This window comes from Pan troglodytes, chromosome 11, assembly GCF_028858775.2.
Source record: "Pan troglodytes isolate AG18354 chromosome 11, NHGRI_mPanTro3-v2.0_pri, whole genome shotgun sequence".
Taxonomy (NCBI): domain Eukaryota; kingdom Metazoa; phylum Chordata; class Mammalia; order Primates; family Hominidae; genus Pan; species Pan troglodytes.
This window is the reverse complement of record NC_072409.2, coordinates 49,814,879-49,839,314: the sequence shown is the minus strand read 5'-3', so window position 1 is coordinate 49,839,314 and position 24,436 is coordinate 49,814,879. Positions and strand designations below refer to the sequence as shown.

The following is a 24,436-nucleotide window of genomic DNA, read 5'->3' as shown; positions in this document are numbered from 1 at the left end:
GGAAGCATGTCTTTGTGGTGGCTGAATTGCATCCCCTCCCTCGAAAAAAAAATTCATATTTTGAAGTCTTAACCCTCAGTAATTCAGAATGTGATGTATTTGGAGACAGGGTCTTTAAAGAAGTGATTAAGGTAAAATGAGATCCTTCCAGTGGACTCTAATCCAACCTGACTGATGTGTTATAGGCAGAGGAGATGAGGTCACAGACACACACAGAGGGATGATCATGTGAGCATACAGGGAGAAGACAGCAATCTGCAAGACAAGGAGAGAGGCCTTAGAGAAACCAACCCTGCCAACACCTTGATCTTGGACATCCAGCCTTCAAGACTGTGAGACAGTAGATTTCTGCTGTGTCAGCAACTCCACCCACAGCCCATCTGTGGTCCTTTGTTATGACAACTGGAGCAGATGAATGTAATCCTTAACAGAACTCATGCCTTCCCTCTGCCTTGCTTCTTGCCTTAGTGTGTCCCCCCTCAGGAAATGGTGCCACCATTCAGCCATTTGTTTGTGTCTGTCCTATCAATACTTCTTCTTCTTCTTCCTCTTCCTCCTTCTCCTCTCCTTGTCCTCCTCCTCTTCTTATTCTTCATCCTCTTCTTCCTCTTCCTCTTCTCCTTTTCCCCCTCCCTCTCCTCCTTCTTCTCCTTCTCCTCCTTCTCCTCCTCCAAGTTCTCCTTCTCCTCTTCTTTATTTTCATTTTCATTTTTAAAGCTGGAATAATTCTATAAAGAGAAAGTTTTCTCACAGACATTTTGTTATTTTGACATCTCATTTGTATAGGAAAAGCAGGATTAAAATGTTTGATTCTTTTTTATTTTCTAGTTTTCAAAATAATGAGTTGGCTTCTTAGCATCCTTTAAGTGTGGCAAAGAAATTTTTTTTAAAAGTATTATTATGGACTCATGGGAATAAACATATTTTATGTACTTCAAATTGTTGCAGCTATTTTTATTGATGTTCAAATGGTACCATCCTTGGTAAATGGGAGATTAACAAGGTGCCTCCTGAACTCATTTGGCATGGTTCTAGTGGACCTCATAAGAGGCTTTTCTCTTTATATAACAAGATATTCCAGGATTGTCCTATATATTTCCTGCTCAGATCTTGAAATGCACCACTCTTTAAGGGTTCTTAGTTTTTTTTTCCTGAGGAAATGGTAGTTAGGGACAACTTAGGTACTAGGCTAGGATGCTTATTGCTGTTGTGTTGATTTTTGTCATTTGGCCTTTTCAGTAGACAGAGCGAGGAAATAGAAAAATAAAATATAAAGATTAAATACATCATGAATCCAAACTGCTACTTCAAATTTAAATTTAAGTGATAGACTTTACCCCCATTTTTTAGAACAGTAATCTCTCTCTCTTTCTCTCTCTATATGTAATATTGTATACAATTTACCATTTAAGCCATTTTAAGTATACAATTAGTGCCATTAATTACTTTCATAATCTTGTGCACCATCACCACTATTTATTTATGGTTGTTTCATCATCCCAAACAGAAACTCTACTCATTAAGTAATAATTTTCTATTTCTCCTCCCCCAGCCCCTAGCAACCGTTAACTTAACTTTTTGTTTTCAGGAATTGTCCTTTTCTGGACATTTCATATAAGTGGAATCTACAGTATTTGTTCTTTTGTGTCTGGCTGATTTCACTTAGCATAATGTTTTCAAGCCTCATCCACGTTGTTGCATGTGTCAGAGCTTCATTCCTTTTTATGGCTGAGTAATAAATATCCCACTGTAGGCATAAACAACACTTCATTTATCCACACATCTGTTGATGGGCACTTGGGTTGTTTGCCCCTTTTGGCTGTCATGAATAGTGCTGCAATGAACACTGGCATAGAAGTATCTCTTTGAGTCCTTGTTTTCAGATTTTTTGGATGTATACCTAGGTGTAGGATTGCTGAGTCATATGGTAATTCCGTTTAGCTTTTTGAAGAACCACCAAACTGTTTTCCATAGTGCTGCACCATCTTACATTCCCACCCACAATATCCTAGCATTCTGATTTCTCCACATTCTTGACAACATTTGTGATTTTTTTTCCTTAGTCATCCTAACCTGTATGAAGTGATATCTCATTGTGGTTTTGATTTTCATTTTCCTAATGATTAGTGATGTTGAGCATCTCTTCAGGTGCTTACTGGCCATTTATATATCTTCTTTGGAGTGTTGACTATTCAAGTCCTTTGACAATTCTTTGATTGGGTTGTTTGTCTTTTTGTTGTTGATTTGAAGGACTTCTTTCTATATTCCCAAGTCCCAGCTGGTCCTCAAAGGTCCAATTTCTTCAATCAGTAAATAGCGAGAAAAAACAAAACAAATGTAAATGAAATCTAGATATTAAAATCTTATTATCTGATTTGAACATATTTTCTCCTGGTCTGTAGGTTGTCTTTTCACTTTCCTGATAATAAGCATTGATGCACAAAAGTTTTTAATTTTGATGAAGTCTAATTTATCTATTTTTTGCTGTTGCTTTTTGGTGTCATATCTAGGAATCAAGTGCCAAATCCAAGATTATGAAGATTTATTTCTTTGTTTTATTCTGAGACTTTTATTAGCTTTAGTAGATGCTTAAATTATAATTTTCCATTGTATGAGTCAGGATAAGTTATACTGTTTTGCAAACAACAAACCCTGAAATCTCAGGATATTAACACAATTTAAAATTATATATTGTTTGGCACACAATGCACTATGGATTGGGCAATCCTCCTCCATCTTGTAGCATGGAGTAAAAAAAGCCTTTGAGAGATGTTTTAAAGACCACCCTTGGGCTGGGTGTAGTGGCTCATGCCTATAATCCCAGCACTTTAGGAAGCTGAGGCAGGCAGATCACCCGAGGTCAGGAGTTCGAGAGCAGCTGGCCAACATGGTGAAACCCCGCCTCTACTAAAAATATAAAAATTAGCCAGGCATGGTGGTGTGTGCCTGCAGTCTAAGCTACTTGGGATGCTGAGGCAGGAGAATTGCTTGAACCCAGGAGGTGGAGGTTATAGTGAGCCGAGATCATGCCACTGCACTCCAGCCTCCAGCCTGGGCAACAGAGCAAGGCTCTGTCAAAAACAAACAAACAAACAAAACCCAAAAAACCCCCCAAAATCAAACAAACAAACAAAACAACCCACACCTGGAAGTATGTAATTTTCACCTATTTCCCATCAGCCGGAACTCAGTCACATGGTCTCAACCTAACTGCAAAGGAGGCTGGGAAATGTAGTCTTTCTGCCTGCCTACATGACTTTTAAATTAAGAAATTATTGGAAAACATCATTTAATCAGGCATGTTATTTTTGCTTTTTGTGTCCTTGAAAATTATGAGATGATAGCCCAATTCATTCATGTTGCAAATACAAGACAGTTTATTGGTATTAATTTTAATATTTTATAATTTATGTTAGTTGCTATTTTCTAGCAGGGAAACCAGCACGCATTAGAGCTAATGACATTCTGTAACTGAGAATCAGGCAGTCCCCTTAGTGAGGGAAAGTCTGTGAAGTGTTTACAGTGCCCTTTAGACAGCAGCCTGCTACCAGATAAAGAATGTGAAACAGTTTTGTTACTTTTGGCTCAGAGGAAGCTCTCTTTGTAAATGTGTTTTGAAAGCTGGAAACAGAACAAAAGCAAAGAAGAAAACAGTGACAGGAACGAAAGGAAGAAAAGAATGGAGATGAGGGGAAAGAAAAGAGAAGGGGATGGGACAGACAGAGAAGAAAAGGGGGAAGGCTACAGGACTGCAGAAGGCAGAGCTGAGCACCGCCACATCCTGGTGCGTTGTTGAGAGAAAACTGTGACCAGACCTTGAGAATCTCATCACAGCATGCTTGTCATTTTCAAAAAAGAGACATGTGGCCGGGCGCGGTGGCTCACGCCTGTAATCCCAGCACTTCGGTAGGCCGAGGCGGGCGGATCACGAGGCTGGGAGATCGAAACCATCCTGGCTAACACGGTGAAACCCCGTCTCCACTAAAAATACAAAAAATTAGCCAGGCATGGTGGCGGGCGCCTGTAGTCCCAGCTATTCGGGAGGCTGGGGCAGGAGAATGGGGTGAACCCAGGAGGCGGAGCTTGCCCTGAGCCGCGATTGTGCCACTGCACTCAGCCTGGGCGACAGAGCGAGACTCCGTCTCAAAAAAAAAAAAAAAAAAAAAAAAAAAGAGAGACATGTTAGGAGGTCTTGATTAATACAAAGTTATCTCAGAACAGAGTATGAATCCAATGGCCTCCAGGGGAAAGACAGGGCTATGTGCCCTTGGTCACCAGGGCAAACAGTGCCTCCATGCCAGGCGAAAAGCAAATCATGTGGGACCTCTTGCTTCAGTCACGCGGAGGATTCTCCCTGTCCAGAATGTGAGCCTGCAGTAGATGTGGACCATAGGGAATGAGCATCTACTGAAGGTCAAACAAATTTATACAACTGGAGCACTTTATTGGGAAATCACTGGGGCTCTTCGATCTGCATCATGGTTAAATTAGTACAAAATGTGGTGAAAAGCTGTGCCCCAAGGGCAAGAGAACACAACCCTTATGTTCCCTTATGCTTTTGCAAGCTTAGATTCACAGACTAGAGAGTCTGTGGGTATTAATGAGGTCAGAATTCTCATGACAGTTATTTTCTTTGGTTCTTGCACATACCTGCATAATACAGAAGGTCTCTCCTTTGCTAATGCCTGCCCACCGCAGAGACTGTCCACCCTGTGCTCATAGGTCATCCTCATACTTTTCCCTTCTATATTCATTGAGCTCTGTCACTTGAGAAGCCTTTAGAGGGTGCAGCTGTCACCTGGGAGAAAGTTGATGTCAGACATGACATCTCCCAGGGTTTCCACATCACAATCCACCCAGCACGAGCACTGCTCAATGTTCCTGGACAAGAAGGTATCATCTCACAAATTTATTCATGCAAATAGAATCACTTGACTATCCCACCTGCTCGCCCGATTTTCCTTTATAGTTTGAATCCTGGCTGAGTCCCAAGAAGGACCCTGTTATACAACTAGCACATTCTTAGTTTTGAGCACTCTGTGTTCTGTAACTTCTTGCATTATAAAACAAACTAACATGATTTTCTGCCTCCCCTGATTTCACTGGTGCCATCATCATTCATCGAGAGGTTGATTTGCAAAGCTTTTCTCTGGACACATGGTGGAGAAGATGACAGGCTGGCCAGCCACAGGGAAGCATGTCCCATGTCTGCCACTCATATAAGCTCTTCAATATATTGTCTCTGTTTATCATCACATATACATAATGAGTTATCATCTCTCCTGTTTTGTAGCTGATGAACACATTTCCAGGTCTCAGCAGTGAGTAAGGGGTTGGATTAAGCACCATGCTTTTCACTGCTATTCCTTGCTGTCTTCCTGCTCTGAGTTTATCTGAAACACAAAGGAGAGAGAGTAAGTGTCTACACTGTGGTTCTCCAAACTGACCTCCTTCAATGTACCTAAGAAAGAAGAAAGAGTAATCATCTTATTATCAGAAAATGATTCTAACTATTGAGCTGCTGATATGTATTATGAACACAAATCTCAGCCCCCAAACTCAGATGTGTAGGTTTTAAAAAATCACCTGTAATTCAACTTAATATCTACTTCAGGCCTCATTCCCCTGAGCTGGAGGAGCAGGGTAATTCCATCTCTTTTGGGGTCCCCTCACCGTGGAGGTGGGTGAAATTTGTGGGGCTTGTGTAGTGACCCACTCTCAAGGTGGTGGTTGGTGCCCAGTTGATCTTTGTCATCTCTATACACAGGTAATAACTTGGTCTTGGTCTTAGTCATTGTCCTGGGATGGGGTGTAAAAACATGTGTTGTTTTATGCCCCGCATTCAGGCACACCAGTCTTTCCAAGGATGGCAAGACAGGCAGGCTTCCATGCGGCCAGGGCTTTGCTATTTCTCTGTAGGTTGCTGGAAGGCCTGCACAGCCATGGCTCCTTCACCAGAGCAGCTCCCCTGCATCCACCCAAACCACTCTCCACAAAAGCCATAAAGCCTGGAAGCAATGATACCAAAATGGTCTCTCTGCTCGAGCAGGAGGAAAAAAGCAAAGTGAAAACCTACCCAGCCACATAAATTAAAATTTTTCCAATTATTATAAAATGCTTTTCTTCCTCCCTCTTTCTCTTTACCTGTGCATACTCTTGGGGTTTAGCTCTCTTCTAGAAACTTTCCCTAATTGCTATGATGCCAGAAATATTCTTTTCTCTGAACTCTCATTTTTCAATTAACATCTGACGCATCTTTTATTAGCTTTAAAAAAAGTTAGTGTCTTATCTCCCTAACAGATTGTGCTCCCCTAGGTCTGGGGCTGTGTCCAACTTCTTTATCCGCCCCCCCTTTTTTTTCAATACCTAAACAGTGCTAGGTATAGGGAGTAGCCTAAAGAAAAGTGTGATGAATGTTTAAATTACTAAATAGGTACATGTTCAAATGCACAAATAGGCTACGTGTTGTATTATTTGATTTTTTTCAAATAATACAAGAGTGTATAAAGTCATTTCCAATTCCCTCTTTATCACTGAAAATATTCTTTAATCTGAAATCAACTTTGTCTGATATTAATATAGCCACTTCAGTCTTTTTTTTTTTTTTTGAGACAGAGTCTCCCTCTGTCACCCAGGCTGGGGTGCAGTGGCGTCATCTTGGCTCACTGCAGCCTCTGCCTCCCAGGTTCAAGTGATTCTCCTGCCTCAGCCTCCCGAGTAGCTGGGATTACAGGCACTCATCACCATGCCTGGCTAATTTTTGTATTTTTAGTAGAGATGGGGTTTCACCACATTGGCCAGTCTGGTCTTGAACACCTGACCTCAAGTCGTCCGCCTGCCTTGGCCTCCCAAATTGCTGGGTTTACAGGTGTGAGCACTGCCCCCGGCCATCCAGTCTTTTTTTGAGAAGGGTTAGCACAGTGTATCGTTGTAGAACATTTTAATTTTAATCAGTTTGTCTATTTATATTTAAAGAGAATTTCTTGTGTTTATTAGGTCTTGTTTTTTTGATTCAATATGACAATCTCTGACTTTTTATTGTGGTGTTTAAACCGTTTATACTTAATATGATTATTGCTGTGGTTAGGTCTAAGTATCTCCTCCTGCTATTTGCTTTCTATTTGTAACATTTATTCTGCGTTACCCTTTTCCTCGATTTTTGCCTTTTTAAAAATTAATTGAAATTTTTTATGATTCCATTTTATCTTCTTTGTTGGATTTTAGCTGTAACTCCTTGTTTTGTTCTTTTACTAGTTGTTGTAGGGTTTAAAATCTTTAACTTAACATAGTCTACCTTCAAGTCATACAGGTTCACTGACAGTATAAGAAGCTTAAATAATATACTTCTATTTGCCCTTTTCCACCTATATAGTCTTTATGGTTTTGTTGTCATACATTCACTTTTATGTATGTTATGAACTCCATAGTACATTGGTATTACTCTTGATTAAACAATTATATTTTCAAAAGATTTAAATTCTAAAGTATATATATTTACCAATGTATTTAATAGTTATCATTTCTGGGACAGTTCATTCATATTCATCTGGTTTTCATTTCATTTTCCTTCTGCCTAGAAGACTTCTTTCAATATTTCTTATAATATATGTGTAGCTAGAGTCTGTAAAGGAGAGAGGTTGTGGGAAGGGCAGAAAAAATATTTGAAGAAATCATGACTGAAAAATCTCCAAATTTGATAAAATTATAAAGCCATAGAACAAATATGCTTAAGGAGCCCTTTGCACATGAGATATGAATGTCACATAAAACTTGTCCTGCCACTCAGTGTTGCTATTTTGTGTTTTTCTTTTAAATTCTTTTTGTCTTTTTCATTTTGAATAGTTTCTATTGTTATGTCTTCCAGTTCACTAAAAGTTCAGTTTGGATCTTTTTTTAAAATCTTTTTTAAGAGACAGGGTCTCACTGTGTCCCTCAGGCTGGAGTACAGTGGAGCTATCATAGCTCATTGCAGCCTCAAACTCCTGGGCTAAAGCGATCCTCTTGTCTTGGCCTCCCAAAGTTCTGGGATTACAAGTGTGAGCCACCACATCCCATCAATTTGGGTGTTTTTTAAAAAATATCTTTCATGTGTCTAGTTAAGTTTTTGAACTTCTGGAATACAGTTATAACAATGTTTTAATGTCCTTGTGTGCTAATTCTGACATCTGTGCCCATTCTGGGACTGTTTCAATTTGTTGATTTTTCTCTTCATTGCGGGGCTTTTTTTTTTTTTTTTTTTTTGAGACAGAGTCTCTCTCTGTCGCCCAGGCTGGAGTGCGGCGGCGTGATCTCGGCTCACTGCAAGCTCTGCCTTCCGGGTTCACACCATTCTCCTGCCTCAGCCTCCCGAGTAGCTGCGACTACAGGCACGCACCACCACACCCAGCTAATGTTTGTATTTTTAGTTGAGATGGGGTTTCACCATGTTAGCCAGGATGGTGTTGATCTCCTGACCTCGTGATCCACCCGCCTCGGCCTTCCAAAGTGCTGGGATTACAGGCGTGAGACACCGCACCCGGCCCATTACGGGGCTTTTTTTCCTTCCTTTCATGCCTGATAATATTTGATGGGATGCGAAACACTGTAAGCTCTCTGGTGAAAACATAAAGGTTTTCTTGAAGTGAGGTTTGAACTGAATTTTGAAGGGTATATATGGCTTAAACAGTGAAATGAGGGGAAAAACATTTAAAGAAGAGGGACAAACGTGAAAGTAGCTGAGGCATAAAAGGCTATGTGTTTTTAAGAAAATAAAAGATTGCTGGGGTGACTGGAGCAAGCAGTGAAATGGAGAATTGCATTCTATGTCTCTTGGGGTAAAGGGATGGGCAGACCATGTCCCACTGACCCAGGGGCCTTGTTAGGCATTTTGTTCTGTATCCTGTGAACAATAGTAATTCTTTAAGGGCTTTACTTAAGCTCAGATTTGCAGAAAAATCACTCTGGCTTCAATGTGAAGAACAGCTTGAATGAGTTTCAGAATAGAAGGGGTGTCGAGTTAGGAAGCCACTGTAGATTTCTGAGTGAGAGATGAGCATAGTTGGGGCCAGGATGGGAGCAGAGATGGAAAGAGGTGGGCTGACCTGAGATACAAGATGTGGGGTGACTCTTGACCCCTCCCGACTGCACCCTATGAGATCAATCACCAAGTTCATGTGAATGCCTTTCTAAGGGGAATATTATTTTCACAGAGTGAATACATTTTTTATTAATATGTTCATAAATATACTTTCTTACAGTTCTGACTATTGCATGTAGTACCTCAGAAAGGAAACCTATTTATTAACTTGTACCCAGAAAGGACTCTAGTGAATCTCTTCTGATATTTGCCCAAGAATTCCCCTAAAACACTCAGTAATGAAAAACCTCATTCCAAAGGCCTAGTTCAATATTCCTCAAACTGTAGTGTGCATGAGAATCACCTGACAAGCTTGTTCAAACAAATATTTCTGGGCCACATTCCCCAGAGTTTCTGATTCAGTAAGTCTTATTCAGTGACTTTTCACCTCTATCAAGTTCCTGGGTGATTCTGATGCTGCTGGCCCAGGGACCACCGTATGGGAATCACTGGTTAATCAGAAGCACTATAGCCAAGAGTGCTTCTCTTGGAGAAGGAAACACAAAAACTCTGTTCCTTTCCAGTGCTGTGACTTGGTCAAGTGACTCACCCCTCTGTGCCTTTGTTTCCTCATCTGGGTCTTGGTGAGGCTTAGAGTGAGGACTGTTGGAAAGCATTAGGACAGATGTATAAGGAGCATATACACGCTTTTATACGTAAGAAAATAAGTTCCATGTGCCTTGCATATTCTACAGTTTTCAGTGTATGGTGAGACCGATCCTGCTTTCAGTTCATCCTTGGTGAATGCTAGTCAAAATTCTATGTGATGTCACAACAGAAATCTTCAGTTAACAGTCTTGGAAAGGACTCAAGCTCTACTCCATCTCCACCTCCTTGGGTTTGGGTAAATTCTCAGCAGGATTGTGCATTAGGGGAGTGTCTGCTTCTCCCCTGGGTCCCCATAACTTTGCTTGCTCCTAAACAGGGAGTCACATCTGGGAAGAGACAGTAGATAATGGAGCCAGAGAGCTGACTCACCACGTGGGATGGCTGTGGGCAAGTTTCCCAGGCTGCACAAGCCACCAGGTTTTCGGAAACAGATGGAAAGACCGCCTCTGCAGGCCGCTGGCTGACTTCAAGACAGTCGTGCTGTATCAAGCGGTGTGAGAAGGAAAGACCCATAAGAGACTTTGTCATCCAAGTTTCAGATTCCCCTGGATTCCTTAGTGATAAGACATGCATGGCTCATTACATATTCTATTTATGAAATTTCTACGGGCAAAGACTCGAATGCCCTTTAACTGGGTGTGCACATGGGCATCGCATAGCTTTCCAGAGTAACCCAAGATACTGGGGTGGAGAGAAAAATGGAACCAGAAGACAAGCCAGCTTCTACCAAAGCCACCCAGCAGTCAGCCAGCCCAGACTCTCAAATCTGGACCTGGGGGTCAGCCCTAGGTAGACAGGCAAGCCATCTTTCAAAGGCTCCCATGTCCTGTTAATAAAGTGAGAGCCAGACATTAGCAATCATTCTCACAATTTTTAAAAACCATATTATCAGCTGTTATTTTAAATATCCCTAACCTAATATAGTTAATAACAGAAACAGAAAACATTTAAGATTTTTAAGATATAATAATTGAAGATCTTGAGTCAAGCTTTAAAATGAAAGTAACTTTGAAATGAGGTCAAAGTTAGAACATTCAGCAAGGAATCTTAATTAGAAAAGTATGACTGGGCAAGACTAGAACAATTCTGAGCAAATGATTTTGCCACCAGGAATGGTAAATTCAAAGAAGGCAAATTAGCAGTAAGTTGCAGAGATGGCCACTTGAATAAAACACAAACAGGGTTAATTTTTTTCACTCGGTCAATTGCATTTCTCATACAAAGCTGAAAAATGCTCTCTTGTAATTTTCATTTTATAATAGCAATTCTTTTGTTTTGCATTGCCTGGCCATTGCAATCTGGACAAAGCAACTTTTCCATCCTATTTTAGTTCTCAAAGTATATTGATTTTTAATTTCCTGGAGCCAGTTTTCTACACAACAATATTTTATTCACCATGAGAAGTAGTGCCAGTTTTAAACATTTATAGACTTGTTTCTCCAGGGAAAAACATAAGCTAGAAAGAAAAACTAAAATTTCATTTGATGAGATTCAAATGGCGATTGGGGGTTTGAATGTAGAAGTGTTGTTTTCTTATCCAGAACAGCCACTGGAAGTGCATTAAGGGAATGCTATCTGGTCAATTTTTGTTTACTTTCTGGAGATATGATATTTTCTGAGGATTCAAAACAAGTGGGAAATTGCCAAAGTCTTGCAAGCCTGATTTAAGAGACAGAAAAGAAGAGACAACATATAAAGTTTTCTCTTCGTGCATATGAACACACATATATCTTTAAGTTAATACATTAATGGATCATATTATAACATTTCTTTTCAAAAATTTTCTTTTTGTTCTTTGCTCTTCTTCTTCTCTTTCCTTTCCCAAACTTTCTCTCTGCCTTCTGCACAGGTCACTCATGATAACAGTATGTGGCTTATAATTTTCAGCTCACTCGTGCTTACCTGCGTGTATGTGCACAGATGTTAGAGAGTGCTTTTCTTCATTTTTGTTAGAAATGGGATAATAAAACAGACTTTTTTTCCTGCATTTAGTTTCATTTACTCTGTAATTGCTCATGGAAATCTCCCGGAGTCATCAATGTGGCTCTAATTCATTCTTTTCAGTGGCTGTGTAGTAGGTTGTGGTGTGTACGAGCCAGAATTTATTTCATCATTCCTCTGTCATTAGGCGTTTATTTGAGTTCCAGCTTTTTGCCACTGGGAACAATACTGCAGTAAATGCTTATGTCCTTGTGTTTTCATTGCAGTGGGGTAGATGAAGGTGGCTCTAGACATTTTAGTTCTGAGTTTAACCTCTTTTTGCTCATCTTTATTTGCTGTAGGGGCTGCAAAGATAAATAAAACTTAATCTTTATCAAGCCCTCATAGCTGAGAATGGCCATGGAGCTCAGTTTAAGGCAGGGAAGTGGCTTTGGCTGAACCTCTTCTGATACAGGCTGAGCATGCCTAGTGAGAAAATCCGAAATCCAAAATGCTCCAAAATTCAGAACGCTTTGAGTGCTGATGTGATGCTCGAAGAGATGCTCATTGGAGCATTTCAGATTTTTGTGTTAGGGATGCTGAACAAGTAAGTATAATACATATATTTCAAAACTTGAAAACAATCAAAATTCAGAGCACTTCTGGTCCCAAACATTTTGGGCGAGGGATGCACACTCAACCTGTACCTCCGTCTTCCTGCTTGGAATGCAGCTGTTGCTAAAAGTGGCAGAGGTGAGAGAGAGGAGAGAGAGAGAGAAATAAAGAAGGAGCCTGGTATGTATGATTTAGCCATGTTTCAACAAGTATTTCTGAGCATCTAATCACAAAGATATGGAATCATTCTAAGTGTCCATCAGTGGATGATTGGATAAAGAAAATGTGTATATATATATGTAGGAATACTACTTAGCTATAAGAAAGAAGAAAATCATGTTTTGCAGCAACAAGGATGGAACTGGAGGCTGTTAAGTGAAACAGATCAGAAACAGAAAGTCAAATACCACATATTCTCACATAAGTGGGAGCTAAATAAAGTGTACACGTGGACATAGAGTGTGGAATAATAGGCATTGGAACTGGGAAGGGTGGGAGGGTGAGGAGAGTGAGGAATAAGAAATTACTCAATGGGCATGATCTACACTATTCAGGGGATGGTTTCACTAAAAGCCTGGACTTTATCACTATGCAATATAGCTACATAACAAAGCTTCACTTGTACCCCTTAAATTTATAAAAATAAGAAAGTGAAGGATAGAGATACCAAAGAAAGAGACATGGTCCCTGGCTTCATGAAATGTGTAAGTGCTTTGCAGGTACAAGACGAGGTGGCATGAAGCCATGATGCACAGGGAACTAGAGCGATCTGGGGCAGGTCGTGATCACAGAAGCCCTAAAGGAGGGTAGTGTTGGTTAGGAATGGGAGGGAAGGAGCCTTCCAGAGAGAAGGAGTGCTATAGTGCTAGGACCTTGGCTTGTTTCTTGGAACAGAGGAAAGGTCAGCATGGCCAAAGCCCAGCACTGGAGGGGGCAGGCCGGGTTTGGCCTTGTTGGTCTTTCAAGGAACTTGAACTTTCCCGTTAGTGAGGAAGACAGGTAGCGGTTTCTGGAGGCAAGCGTGAGAGAGCCCTTGTGAACATATTGGGTGAGGGATGACACTGGGTTAGATCAACAAGGTGGAACTGAATTTCGAAAAAAGTTGATAGTTTTGAGATGTAGCTTTCCTTAATTTTAAAGATTATTATAAAACAATGGCTGCAATGAAAACTACTTTTTTTTTTCTGACTTGCCTGATCATCTTTTTAGAATAAACTAGAAGTGGCCCTCTGGATCAGAATTGATGCCTATTGAATGGAAAACCAAACATTGTATTTTCTCACCTATACATGGGAGCTAAGATATGAGGATGCAAAGACATCAGAATAATATAATGGACTTTGGGGATTTGGAGAGAAAGGTGGGAGAGGGGGCGAGGGATAAAAGACAACATATATGGTGCAGTGTATGCTACTTGGGTGATGTGTACACCAAGATCTCACAAATCACCACTAAAGAACTTATTCACGTAACCAAATACCACCTGTGCCTCAATAACTTTTGGAAAAATAAAATAAAATAATAATAATTTAAAAAAAGAAAACAAAGAATGCCCATTAAGATGCTGCCACCCATGATCAGACTGCCGTCCTCAACTGCTATGTGGTGAGCACTCCCACAGAGCAGCAAGGATGGAGTTTCCAAGACCTTTGTCAGCACTGAGGGACTGTGGTCAGACTCGGACATCCCCAGTCCAATGGTGGAAAAGAGAGTTTTCGTGGTATTTGGATTTCTTTTATTGGTACTATGGTTGAATTTCTCAGTAATATTACAACATCACAAAACATTCATTTGCCTTTAGGAGTTTATAATTTCTTAAAATGAAATGCATAATGGAATAAAATCGAAGAAGAACGAATTTAGGACTTTTCATCTTTTAAAACCACACCTCCCACTAGTCACCTTAGGATTTGCTCTTCTCTAGAGATGTAGTGTGCACTCGGAATAGGCTTAAGTTCACTTTCCGTAGTGAAAAAGTGATGCCATCACATAAGGCTGATGGGGAAAATGCCTTCACACTTTTTTTTTTTTGAGACGGGGTCTCACTCTGTTGCCCAGGTTGGAGTGCAGATCTCAGCTTACCACAGTCTTGGCCTGCTGGGCTCAAGGGATCCTCCCACCTCAGCCTCCCGAGTAGCCGGGATTACAGGTGCCTGCCACCGTACTTAGCTGATTTTTGTATTTTTTGGTAGAGACAGGGTTTCACCATATTGCCTAGGCTGGTCTCAAACTCTTGGGTTCAAGCAATCCATCCGTCTCGGCCTCCTGAAGTGCTGGGATTATGGGCATGAGCCACCATGTCTGGCCCATAGTCTTACTATTATGGCTACTAATTTCCTCATAGAGTTATACTGGGGATTAAACAAGAGGCTATAGAGAGAGACCCTAGTGCAACACTCACCCTTTAAAAAAATTTCCACCAAGTGCTACTTGTTTTTTCCTGTTATTTGTTTTCCAAATATACTCGTAACAATATCTACAAACCAATGAACAAGTAGCTTCAATAAACCAAAGGAAAAAATTATGGCACTAGGTTTTTAAAAACATGCATGTCATCAGTAAAAGCAAGGTGAAATAACAGACATATTAAATAATTTTTATATGAATAATTCAGTATGAACCAGGCATGGTAGCACATGCCTATAATCTCAGCTACTCAGGAGGCTGAGGTGGGAGGGTTGTTTGAACCCAGGAGTTTGAGACCTGCCTGGCCAATATAACGAGATCCCGTTTCAAAACAACAATAAAATGATTCAGTATGAATTCGGCTTATCTTCTTGTTGGGCTACAGAAATGAGCAAAAGAGACAATTAGCTTAGAAAATACTGAATGTATGGACCATCTCATCCATCATCCAGTAGGCACTGACCAGGTTCTGAGCACTGTGTGATGCATGAACACATTCCTAGTTCTGAGGTAGGCCTGTTAGCTAACAATGCAAAAATGAACATAAACCTAAAAATACCAATACAAATGCCCAGATTACGCCAAAGCTCTGACACCTTGCCTAGTCCCATGTCTGTCCACAGACAATTATCACTGGTGGTGACCTGAAGCATGGAGTTGTTAATATAAATCCAAAGTTTGTAAATTATTTACACATATGTATGTGTGTGTTTATATGTATGTATGTGTGCCTGTGTATATATGTATATATATGTTATTGGTTGGGTGTAGATGTGTGTATACATACACACAACCAATAGCACCTAGCAGAAATGAGGAAAGTTTTTGAGGAAAGAATGTCAATTCCTTTCTCTCAAGACAAGTATTTTTATTCCTTTGCAGTTTTATAGAAAATTCATTGCTTCTCAAACACCATTCTTCAAGTATTTAAGTTAAGACCAATTAGATTGAAAGGGATTCCAATGTAGAAAAGTAAACAGGAACATGGGACCCACAAGGAGTGTTTGTGCACAGTGAACGTAAAGGCTTGGGGTCAAAAGTTTCAGGAAATGCTTCAGCCTCCAAGCTCCTGGCCACCCAAGAGGCACAGCCTGGGAGAATCATGTCAGCATCATTGTCCTGAAGCCACTGGCCTCGTTAACATTATCAGGGCCTGCTGGCATCTGAACCCAGGGAACTGATTCAGTTATAGATGAACTAGTCTGAAAACATCCTCAATGAAGCATCTGTCCCTTTTGGTTTCTTTTTCTTTAGGTGCCTTTAAAATTAGTGAGAAAATAGTCAGGCTGCTGTGTTAACCTCACACGTCAGGAGCATAGTTACATTTCCACATACTTATTGTTTTTCCAGAAGTTCAGAGAAAGGCACATGTTCATTAGTGATCTTGGAATCACTTCTCAGGCCTGGAGATAATAAACGATTCTGTCATACGCTCTAGGGACTTAGTTATTGCTCAAAACCTGGGTTTTCAATGGCAAAAAACATGACACACAAATTAAAGAATCATTTCTGGCCAGCTCCCAATGTCATGCCATCCAAAAGGAGATTTGCTTGTCAAGAGTTTATGTTCTCTCGGTTCCATTTGGTGGATATGGCAGGAGGCCAACCGTGCAAGTCAGTTCAAAGCAGTAAGGGAGGAGCTTCACTGTGTTCAGTCAAGACAAACGGGAGGTTGGCCTTTTGACCTGGGTGGCCAAGCTCAGTGTGTGAGCAGGGAAAATGGGATGAGTGTGGAGTAGCCCTGATGTCCTTTTTACATAAAACCCTCTTGCTGACAGTAACCCACACATGAGAGAGGCTAAGTAAGCAGTTAGGGAAAGTTCAGTTGGGGCGCTGAAAGATAGCTTCCAGGTGGGTTATACAACACAGAAGGTTGAGTTTTTTGTAGGTAACTTTAATAATTCAACTTTTTTTGAGAACATGTTATTACAACATTTTTTTAAATTGGTACTTTTGAAAGGTTTACATACATAGGTTTAAAAAGTAAATGTAAGCATACTTCTTTAAAGATGCAATTTGTGGTGTTTTCTCCAGGGAATAGAAGTGTTCAACAAAGAAAGAACGTTGGGATCAAGAGAATAATTCAACTTTTTATTCTAGATTATCAGTTTGATTTGGCTTACCAATTATGGAAATAAATTCTAAATAATTTTGCACTGATGTGCTTTTTCCATTATTGTGTTAGTATAGGAGGGGGATATTTGGGATAATATTCTTCATGGCTGTTCCTGTACAGAAATGAGTGATTGCTAATAAGCATCCTGAAGCCTGCACATGCCCACGAATGCCCATCCTTCAGATGGCTCTCTAGGAGGCTGAGCTCACCTGTCAAAGTTGCTAGCATGGCTCACAGCACTGCTGGAATCCTTTCTGGGAATTCCCTTCAGAATACGCATGACAGGCCTGTAATCCCAGCACTTTGGGAGGCTAAGGCAGGTGGATCACTTGAGGTCAGGAGTTGAAGACCAGCCTGGCCAACATAGTGAAACCCTGTCTGTACTAAAAATACAAAAATTAGCTGGGTATGGTGGCGTGGGCCTGTAATCCCAGCTACTCGGGAGGCTGAGGGAGGAGAATTGCTTGAACCCGGGAGGTGGAGGTTGCAGTGAGCTGAGATCACATGACTGCACTCCAGCCTCCAGCCTGGGTGACAGGGTGAGACTTCCTCTCAAAAAAAAAAGAAAAAAAGAATAGGCATGACAGCTGCAATTGCCAACAGTTCACCTTTGTTCTCTAAGATGAGTTTGAATCTAAAAATCAGTCAATTATCAGTAGGTGTCAAATCTTATTAAGAAAGCTAGTCATGAAGCAGGGTAATCAAATAGAAGTAGAACAAACTGACTGCTCTTTCATCCATGACCTATAAGCTGGTTGCGAAGTTGGTTCCATGTGAGGAAGCTAGTATTTATGGTACCACATTTGGAAGGGAGGGTCTCCAGCAGGTATTCAGTAACTACCATTTCACTGTCAGAATTTGATGTGTACAACTCATTTAAAGAGTCTGATGCTCCATTTAAAGAACACTCCTGGCCCAATATGGTGGCTCATGCCTGTTGGGGAGGCTGAGGTGAGAGGAGCACTTGAGGCCAGGAGTTTGAGACTGGCTTGGGCAACATAGCGAGACCCTGTCTCTATAAAAATAAAAAAGAAAGTATCTGGGTATAGTGGTGTGTGCCTGTGGTCCCAACTACTTGGGAGGCTGAGGCAGGAGGATCACTTGAGTTCAGGAGTTAGAGGTTACAGTGAGCTATGATTGTGCCACTGCACTCCAGCCTGGGTGGCAGAAACCCTGTCTCCCTGTCTCTTAAGAAAAAAAATAATAAATAAAAGGAACACTTCTACCTTGCAGGAGAGCTGGAAAGCAATTTGGCAATGGAGACTTTAAATATCTCAAGAATACCATGAAACAGGGCCAGTTGCAGGTTGAGTCCTGTGTCTGGGCCCTAATTTCCTTGTGATTGGGCTCCTGGTGATCATGCAGTTGTCTTCTGGATGAAAGGAGCTGGTCTGCGGAGAGATCTCAGTGGCCACCTGAAGATAAAGGGAAGAGAGTCTTCAGGGCCCCAACCCAACTTCAACCAGAGTAGCTTTTCTTTCATTAATTTGATGGGTTTTTTCCTTAATTAAAAAGACTTTTAATTGTTGTGAGCATATTGTGTGTGTGTGTGTATATATATGTGTATATATATACGTATATATATACACATATATATATATATATATATGCACACACACACACACGGGGTACATGAGATGTTTGGATACAGGCATGCAATGCATACTAATCACATGATGGAAAACGGAGATATTCATTCCCTCAAGCATTTATTCTTTGTGTTACAAACAATCCAATTGTACTTTGTTATTTTAAAATGTACAATTAAATTATTATTGACTACTGTCACCCTGTTTTGCTAGCAAATACTAGGTCTTATTCATTCTTTCTATCCCCTCCTAGCCCCCAGCCCCCTACTGCCCTTCCCAGCCTCTCGTAACCATCCTTCTATTTTCTATCTCCATGAGTTCAATCATTTTGATTTTTAGATCCCACAGATAAGTGAGAAGATACGATATTTGTCTTTCTGTGCCTGACTTATGTTACTTAACATAATGACTTCCAGTTCCATCCATGTTGTTGCAGATGACAGGATCTCTTTCTTTTTTGTGTGTCTGAATAATACTCCATTGTGTATACATACCACATTTTTTTTACCTGTTCATCTGTTGATGAACACTTAGGTTGCTTCCAGATCTTGGCTATTGTGAACAGTGCTGCAAAAAACACAGGAATGCAGTTATCTCTTCAATATATTGATTTCCATTCGAGCATGTGCCCAGCAGTGGGATTACTGGATCATATGGTAGCTCTATTTTTAGTTTTTTGAGAAACCTCCAGATTGTTCTCCATAGTAGTTATACTAATTTACATTTCCACCAACAGTGTATGGGATTTCCTTTTCTCTACATTCTTGTCAGCATTTGTTGTTGCCTGACTTTTGGGTAAAAGCCATTTTAACTGGGATGAGATGATATCTCATTGTAGTTTTGGTTTGCATTTCTCTGGTGATCAACGATGTTGAGGACCTGTTCATATGTCTGTTTGCCATGTGTATGTTTTCTTTAGAGAAATGTCTATTCAAATATTTTGCCTTTTTTTGATTGGATTGGTAAATTCTTTCCTTTAGAGTTGTTTGAGCTCCTATATATTTTGGTTATTGATCCCTTGTCAGAGTGGCAGTTTGCAGATATTTTCTCCCATTCTGTGAGTTGTCTCTTCACTTTGTTGATTGTTTCCTTTGCTGTGCAGAAGCTTTTTAACTTGATGTGTCCATTTTTACTTCGGTTGCTTGCACTTATGGGGTATTATTCAAGAAACCTTTGCCCAGACCAATGTCCTGGAGAGCTTCCCCAGTGTTTTCTTGTAATAGTTTCACAGTTTGAGACCTTAGATCTAAGTCTTTAATCCATTTTAATTTGATTTTTGTATATGGCAAGAGATAGGGGTCTAGTTTCATTCTTCTGCATATGGATATCCAGTTTTCCTGGAGCCATTTATTGAAGAGACTGACCTTTCTTCAATGTATGTTCTTGGCACCTTTGTTGAAAATGAGTTCACTGTAGGTGTGCGGATTTGTTTCTGGGTTCTCTATTCTGTTCCATTGGTCTGCATGTCTGTTTTTATGCCAGTACCATGCTGTTTTGGTTACTATGGCTCTGTAGTATAATTTGAAGTCAGGTAATGTGATCCCTCCAGTTTTGTTCTTTTTGCTTAGGATAGCACTGGCTATTTTGGGTCTTTTGTGATTCCACATAAATTTTAAGATTTTTTTTTCTGTTTCTGTGAAGAATGTCATTGTTATTTTAATAGGGATTGCATTTAATCTGTAGATAGCTTTGGATAATATGGACATTTTAACAATATTCATTCTTCCAATCCATGAAAATGAAATATCTTTTCATCTTTGCTGTCCTCTTCAATTTCTTTCAGTCCCCTCACCTCATGGATTGAATCCCAGGCCACCACACAGGAGCTGAAGAGGCCAGGCTCCTCCCTCCTCCCTGTGGCTCTGCCCCATTCCCCCAGTGCTCACGAGGGCATGCTCAGACAAGGCCCTGGGCAGGTTCCCTCATCTGCACAAAAGCACCTGATGTAAACACTTGTGGGGTAAGTCGGAAATTCTCTGCGGACCCCTTTTTATCTGCCTAGGCATTTGGCCTTCTCATTTGCATGATGTTAAACATTATCTTTGTCACCTAAATAAACTGCAAGTTCTGTTAATGTTGCTCAGTCAGTCACTATTCATGAGTAGTGACCTAGACCTATATGGCCTAAGTCTGTGCAACCAGAGCCTAAACTGCTCCTAATAATGCAGCCTTCAGCCTCTGTCACTTCCTCAGGGAGGCGATTGCAGAGCTGGATAGATCCCTTCAATTGGCTCTTAACTAAGAGCTTTCCATTTTATCTCTCTCCTTTTTGTCTCTTCAAATGAATACATTTCACAAAGGTATAGAAAGTTACTGTGGGAGCATCTCTCTTCTTGTAAATGAAGGCAGCCGTCACTGAAACATTGTTTAGAGCCACTTTGAGAGCAAAATGATGACAAATTTTAACGACTACAGATGTCAGCCTCAACCAGATATAAGATCAAGAATAAGAACACTCATCATTATTCTTATTTGTCAGCAATAAACAGCTGGAAAATAAAATGGCACCATGAAAATGAACTACTTAGGCATTATCTAATAAGAATGTATAAGACGTTTATGGAGGAAAAACTTAAGTCACTATTACAGGACATGAAGGAAGACCTAAATAAATGGAAAGATAAGCCATATTAATGGAGGGGAAGACATCATTTATCAAGAAGCTGATTTTTCCAATGTTTAATATAACTGCAAGGAAAATCCTAGCAGAATATCTAGGGAAACAAAACAGTGATTTTAGGCCAGGTGAGGTGGCTCACGCCTGTAATCTCAGAACTTTGGGAGGCCAAGGCGGGTGGATTGCTTGAGGTCTGGAGTTTGAGACTAGCTGGCCAATGTGGTAAAACCCCATCTCCACTAAAATACAAAAATTAGCCAGGCAAGGTGGCGGGCACCTGTAATCCCAGCTACTAGGGAGGCTGAGGCAGGAGAATTGCTTGAACCCAGGAGGCAGAGGTTGCAGTGAGCTGAGATCGTGCCATTGCACTCCAGCCTGGGCGACAGAGTTAGACTCTGTCTTAAAAAAAAAAAGTGATTCTAAAATTTATTTGGAGAAATAGAGATTCTCCATTTTGAGCAAAGAGCCAAGGGGGTGGGTTAAGAAACACCTTACGCAATGTTTAGACATATCACAAAGACATAGTAATAAAACAAACCCCCAAACAACAGTGTGGTACCAAGAAAGGATCATGCAAAGAGACCAGTGAAACTGAATGGAGGGCCCAGTAATAGATCCAAGGGTTCATGTATATCTTTTACATATGAGGTGACATCACAGCTTTACAAGAAAAGGTAGGTTATCCAGTAAATGTTGATGGAAAAATTGAATTTCTAAACTGAGTAAAATAAAGCTGCATCCTGATATTGTGCCATATTTGAGCAATATGGGTATAGACCTAAATGCAAAAGGTAAGACTATAAAGTAAATGAAAGAAAAAATAAAATATTTCAGCAATCTTGGATTGTGAGATGGTGTTTTAAACAAGGCCCTGAAAGCATGAAGAGTAAGGCAAAAATTTAATAAATTTTACTGTATCAAAATTAGAAAATTTTTCTTCCACGAAGAACATGAAATCTGTTCCATGAAGTTAACAGAAAGAACACTGGTAGGTGTTTGTAGTGTCTAAATCAGTAAGATGATTAACATTTAGAATACATGAAGTATTCATACATCAACAAGGATAAAAGACAAGAAACAGAGAAATCAGCAAACGATATCATTAGGTTAATTTACAGAAGGAGCACTCTAATAAGACAAGATGTCATTCTCACTAACAATGAGAAAAATCCAATTAATTCAATTCAGATTAGTCTATTATAATCAAATTAGTAAAAATGTAATAGTTGACTAATAAAAAGATCTCTATTTGCAATGCATTTAACCATCTCTCCTTTTCGAAAACCTACTAAGATCACATAAATGTATAGTTTTACGTTTAAATCTTTACTAAAATGAACAAAGAAATGAATGAGTAAATAAGTAAACAAGATCTACCTAAAAGAACAAAGAGAACAAAAGAAAAGAAAATGCAGATAAAAGACACCAACATTTTGGAAGATGTAAATTGGGTGGAGGATGTAGCTGACCTAACAGAGAAGATGAAATGAGCATCCAGTGCCTGCAGGGGGTGATATTGATGAAGAGTGAGCACATTTGCCTTGAAGAATCGCTGAAAGCTCCGAATGGAAGACAGCAGGTACTCTGGCAGGTGGGGTTGAGTGTGAGCCTGAACACAGCATGAAACCTGGGAAGTCTCTGTGAAGCAGCTGTGTTCCCTGGGTCCCTTTCTCCACCACCCCCTGCAGCAGGTGTCTGTATGTCTCCTGCCCTCTAGGATCCCAGCGATTTATTCTTGAGATGTTGAAATACAGAGGCTTTGCACATGAGGGCACTTAGACAAAGGAGCTACAGATATTGGTTGGGAGACCTCAAAGAAAATGCTGCCTTGTTTTGTTACAGTGAGGTGCACATACAGCACTTCTCATAAATCTGTTAGTGATTCCCTCAAACATAAATGACAGCAATAAAAACATCAAACATTTGAGGAAAACCTCCAATGTGGACAAGAAAGATCCAACTCCCCACTCCTTCTACCAAAAAAAAAAAAAAAAAAAAAAAAAGAAAAGAAAAAAGAAAGGGGAATGGGTAAATCTATAGAGAAAGAAAAATTAGTAGTTGCCTAGGGCTGAGGGGATAGGTGTTGGGGGACAATGACAGGTATGTGCTTTCTTTTTGGGATGCTGAAATTTTTCAAAAATTGATTGTGATGATGGTTGTCTAACTGAACATACTAAAACCCATTGAATTGTACACCTTAAATGGGTGATTTGCATGTATGTGACTTATATCTCAACAAGGGTGTTATACAAGAACAATAAAAGACAATTAAGGGGAATACAATGAAAATACTTAAGAGTATAAGAAAAATTGGATTATATACAATTAAGAATGTCTTTTATGTCTTTTAATCAAAAGATGATTTGTGGAAAGACAAGTCAGAGCACAGGAGGGGTGTTTGCTCTGTGATGTGTGATGTGTGTGTGTGTGTGTGTGTGTATAAATACACACGTATATGACAAGAGACTCTATCCAGAATATGTAAAGAACTCAGTAGGAAAAAGATAGGCAATGAGATAGAAAGATGGTCAAAACAGTTGAACAGGAAGTTCGATAAGTAAAGTGTTCAAATCAATAATAAAAATATGAAAATTTCTCAACTTTGTTAGCCAGGGGAAACTGAAAGTCAAGATCTCAGTGTAATACTACTACACACCTACCACATGGGCTCCAATGAAAGTGATAAACAGCACCACATGGTGGGGACATGGAGCTGGCACAAGTTTAAGTTGGTTTATCCACTCTGGAAAGCCTTCAGCAGAATCTCCTAAGGCTGAAATATACATATCTTCTGACCATGCTATTTCACTCCCAGGTGTATTAGTGTGTAAATATGTTTACTAAGAGGCATATACCTGTTTCATGGCAGCACTATTCATAATAGCCCAAATTGGAAACAACTCCAAAGTCCATCAACAATAGAAATTTCCATTTCATACAAAAGAATATTTAACCCTGAGAAGAAAAATATAGATCTCTCAAATTATTTTGAGGGAAAGAAATGCAAAAGTGTATGAACTGCATGATCCCATTGATATGAAATTTTTAAAAGTCAAAGCTTACCGATAGGTTTAGGAGGCAGGATATTAGCTCCCCTTGGAGGGCACTGATGGGGACTGGGAGAGGTACGGGGCTGCTCTGGGGTGATGGTCTTGTCTCGTGATTAGGGTGCTGGTTCCATTGTGCATTTCATTTGAAAATTCACTGAGCTGTACACTCAGGATTTGTGTACTTTTTGTGTGTATATTATACCTTGACAAAATATGCATTTACAAAACTGTACTTAGAAAGATAATAGAAAATACTTTGTTCATTCAGAAAAACAGGGTGCTATAAAGCAATAATAAGAAAAACTTATTGGAAACAGAAAGTGAAATACACATTAAAGATATAAATTATTAACAAATTGATCAATTCCTATCAAAGCCCCAGCAAGATTATTTTTGATA

The 24,436-nt window shown here is 39.9% G+C and overlaps 1 non-coding gene across 1 annotated transcript in view; it reads right to left on the bottom strand.

The window, feature by feature from the left end:
• The window catches only part of LOC737661 (uncharacterized), a 28,946-nt gene extending 19,070 nt beyond the window's left edge, over window positions 1-9,876 (bottom strand). Inside the window, exons 1-2 of the transcript XR_001721152.4 lie at window positions 9,666-9,876; window positions 4,651-5,393 (exon numbers count right to left, since the gene is read on the bottom strand). This is a non-coding gene — a transcript (uncharacterized LOC737661). The remainder of the gene's footprint in view (window positions 1-4,650; window positions 5,394-9,665) is intronic.
• Window positions 9,877-24,436: the final 14,560 nt, after the last annotated feature.